Genomic DNA, 4,519 nt, shown 5'->3' on the forward strand with positions numbered 1-4,519 from the left:
TTGGCGACCGCGGCTGCCCCGCGCGGCCCGCAGCCAATCCGCTGCCGGCAGGAAACTTCTCTGGCCAATGGCGTGCGGAGGGGCGGGGCCTCCGGGGAACGCGCGCACGTGTGCGCGGGCGGGGCAGGGACCGCGCAGGGACCGCGCAGGGACAAGGACAGAGCAGGGACCGCGCAGGGACAAGGACAGAGCAGGGACCGCGCAGGGACCGCGGAGGGACAAGGACAGAGCAGGGCAGGGCAGGGCCAGCGCAGGGCAGCCCAGCCCAGCCCGTCCCCGCCCCAGAGCCTGTGGAAAAGAAAAGAAAAGAAAAAGAAAAGAAAAGAAAAAAAAGAAAAGAAAAGAAAAGAAAAGAAAAGAAAAGAAAAGAAAAGAAAAGAAAAGAAAAGAAAAGAAAAGAAAAGAAAAGAAAGAAGGAAGGAAGGAAGGAAGGAAGGAAGGAAGGAAGGAAGGAAGGAAGGAAGGAAGGAAGGAAGGAAGGAAGGAAGGAAGGAAGGAAGGAAAGAAAGAAAGAAAGAAAGAAAGAAAGAAAGAAAGAAAGAAAGAAAGAAAGAAAGAAAGAAAGAAAGAAAGAAAGAAAGAAAGAAAGAAAGAAAGAAAGAAAGAAAGAAAGAAAGAAAGAAAGAAAGAAAGAAAGAAAGAAAGAAAAGGGCAAAGAAAAGATAAACTGTTTTTAGATGCTCCCGCCCCAAATCGGTGGTGCAGGGCTGGGCTGGGGGCTGTCCGGCTGTCCCGCTATCCCACTCTCCCGCTGTACCACCAGCCTTCTGTCCTGCCATCCTGCCACCCCCCTGCACTGCTGTCCTGCCATCCCACCATCCCACCATCCCACCATCCCTCCATCCCGCTGCCTCACCGTCCCAGGCTCCGACACCAAGCGCAGGGAAGCGGATTTCCCGACTCAGACAGGAATGTGCCGGGGCAGTTTATCACAGCAGGCAGGCAGGGAATGTTTTTAGCAGAAGAAAACTGTCCAAAACCATATTTCTCTCCTTATTGCAACTCATGGGAAGGGTTGAATGATTATCTATTGCCCTTTGGGCTTCTTTGGACCTGAACTGTGAGGTTTCCTGCCCAGCTGTCAACAACCATTCCTGCATGGCCGGGAGGTCCAGCACAAAGCCCCTTTGTGCAGGTGAGGGGCAGAGGCTCCAGGTGCTCCTGCCCCCAGCTCTTGGCGGGGGTCCCCCTGTCCACTGTCCCCCACTGTTCTCCCTTCGTCATGGTGCCCGAGTCCAGGAAACACCCGTCCTGAAATCACAGAAAGCCGGACCCAGCCACCTCCTTCTGTCCTGGGATCAACACAGGGCTGCCAGGAGCTGGGCACACAACTGCAGCTCAGGACTGAACTGTTCCCTTACAACTGTAATTAAAGAAACCAAAACCCTAATCACTCTTGTGTTGGTTTACTGTCTCACACATTGGCATATTTCCCTGAGATTCCTTGCATCCCTTCCTGCCGAGAAGGGGAGCAGATACCCTGGGCTCATCAGTACCTGTGTCCAGTTTTTGAGAGCGTCACAGTTAATTATGTCCCTTTTGCTCATCTGCTCCTGCACGTGGTCCTGGCAGGATTTATTAGAGCTCACACTGTGTTTGTCCCCAGCACCTGGATATGCTTTTCCAAAATGAAGAAATAGGATGTATGGTGGCTATTTGGAAAGGAAAATGAGTGAAGGGCACCAGAGGCTGGTACCTCCCTGGGAGGAGAAGGGAGGGCAGCGCAGGAACCTGCATTTCCCACCTCCTGCTCCAGCCACGCTCTTTGCTTTGGTTCTTGCACGGTTCTTCAGTCTGGGGAAGAAGACGAGGGCTTTGTGCTGCTTCCAGCTGTGGGATTGATTGCCTGGGTCCCTGCGGGGAGGGGAAGATCAGCACAGAGCCTCAGGGGGAGCTGGGTTGCTGAATTCTCCAGATGTGCCTCAGAACCACCTGAGGACAGTGCTGACCTTCTCCAGGCTGGTGAGCAACAGGCTCCCCTCTGCAGCCCTGGGCAGTGCTGGGGGCTCTCCCTCTCCAGCGTGGGGCTGAGCGGCTGGTGCCTCCCAGGATCCAGCCCAGGGAGAAGGGATTCCCTCTGTTCAAGAGAAACAATTGGGACGGAGCCGTGTAGGTGACACTGGTGCAGCAAAGGGACAAAGGCACCAGGGGCTGGTGCCCCCCGGGAGCAGAACCCTGCCCCGACATGCAGAATGAACAGCTGCTGGTTTCAGAAAAGGCATTTTAACAGCCTCAAAAAAATCTGGGTTAAAAGCAAAGGGAGAGGAGAAATTCTGGAGTCCCTCTGGGCAGGACGCTTGACCCTGACCTTCCCCAGCCATTTTGGGCCCAAGCAGAGGGGACAGCACAGGGATATTGTTTTTCAAGCCCTTGCTGTGAAGGGCTTGGCAGCCCCAGAACACGTCTGACATGGCAGGGGGGTGACATTATCTCCCTTTCCCAACGTACACAGCAACCTGGGAGACAGGAGAGAACTTACAAAGGGATTTCTGGGAGCCACGAGGCCTGGGTGACAGGCCAGCACACAGCGGGGAGCGGTGACACTGCGAGGAGCCCAGGGACAGCTGTGCCAGGTCCCCGTTGCCTCTTGTGCTCACACGGAGCCCAGAGCTGTGCTGCAGAGCAGCCAGGGATCTGTCTGCGGGTGGCAAACCTGGGACGCAGCAAGATGTTACATGGACAAGGGCTGGTTTGTGGTTTTTTTGTGTTTCTTGGTTTTAGCTGGAAACAGCAGCTGTCGAGCTGTGCACCAGCAGGCCCTGGTGCCAGGGCTGTCACCGGGCTGTCCCTGCACGGCAAAGGCTTTTCTTCATCTTGGGAACAATGCTCTCAACACAGGGTGCAATTAAGCTCCATGACTTCTTAATACTGGAAGATAATGAAAACAAGGTTAGAACAAGATTTAAAAGCATCCAAGATGCTTATATTTACAATACAACACATCTGGAACTGTTGTAATGAATAATATCACAAATAAATGATGACAAGTGAGAGCTAAGTGCAGCCAGAGCGAGAAGCTCTATCAAGGGCAGAGTATTTCTGATGCTCAGAAACCCCTCGAGAAGCACCTGCTGGTGGCTGCTCTCAGTGAGGGCAAACTCAGTCAGGCTGGGTGGTGACACTTGTAGTTTCCAGGTTTCTGAACAATTCAGCCTGTCACCAGGAACAACCAACCACAAACCGTGTCCTGGAGGATGGGACCTGCAGCAGGTTCCAGCAGGTCGCAGAGCCCAGCGCAGACCGGGCGGTTGAAGTTGGCTCTGAGGAGGACCTGGCTGCTCCAGCCCAGCCTTGGGAAGGATGCCAGAGCCAGTTATCACCAACAGCCTCCGGATAATGAGTCTGAGCTATACTTAGCTCTTTGCTAGGAAGAGACAAAATCATCCTGTGACTAAACACAGCTAAATCTGCAGTAGTCATTCCCCATCCACTGACGACAAATGGGCAACAGGGAAAGGGGCTCAGTTATGAGAAACTGAGATTTCTGCTTCCCATTGATTCACCGGCAGCTTTTATCAGGACAAAACTATCCCTGAAAAGGTGTCACCAGGCTTTTGGTTCCTGAGGCACGCTCGGCAGTCAGCTGAGTTCTGACACCAGAAGCCTGTGGCATGGGAAAAAAAAATAGTTGCTGGCTGATATAATGGCAGTAAGAGGTTGGCATTAGTAACTGTTCCTGAGCCAAACACAGTTCCTCACTTCTCCTGACAAGATGCTGAGGGTGAAGCCAGACTTCCCGTCGCCTTTGAGTCCATCTTTATTGGTCTGCAAGGTCAGGAGTTTATTGGAGTGGCTGAGGACAGGGGAGGAAAAGATGTATGAGGTCATCTGCCGAGGGCGGTTCTCCTGGTGCATCCATCGCTCTCCGTGATTTAAAGCCTCTTAAGCAATGCCCACTGCTCAGGTCACCAGCTGTACTTCCCAAGATGGATTTTCCAAGGTCTAACTCAGTTGAGTTTGCAGCTTTATTCCTCATTTATATTCCTGCTGCTCGCATTGTCTCAGCCGTGGCTTTGAAGGATGGAACAAGCCACGAGTTCTGCTCTAGAGAGGGAGGGGCACATCCTGCTGCCCCCAGCCCCACACGCACACACCAGGCACTGCCCTGGGCAGGGGGAAGCTGCTCCCAAGCCCGGGTCTCCAGGGCAGCCCCTGCAGTGGGCAATTCCAGCTCCAAGGCTTTATCGTCCTGCAGCTGAGACTCACCAAGAGGTGGGAAGAAGATGAAAAGAAGAGGAGCCCATCGGGTGCTGAGGGGTGGACAGGAGCTGCCTGAATCAAGACAGACTCCCAGGGGTGTTGCAGTTGGACCAGGATTTCCCCAGGCTGCCCTGAGCCTCCCCCAGGAGTACCCCCAGCCCTGAGCACATCCACGCTGACCGTCTTTGTTTAAAAGAGCTGCTCGACCTGCTCCAGGAGGGATGCGGGTGGAAATCTGGCCCTGGCACAACAGGTATGGCCACCAACTGTACATGCTGATGGTGGCAGGAAGCAGTGGCAGCCCACCCTGATGTGTGGG

The sequence above is a fragment of the Apus apus genome, chromosome 9 (assembly GCF_020740795.1).
Source record: "Apus apus isolate bApuApu2 chromosome 9, bApuApu2.pri.cur, whole genome shotgun sequence".
Lineage (NCBI taxonomy): Eukaryota > Metazoa > Chordata > Aves > Apodiformes > Apodidae > Apus > Apus apus.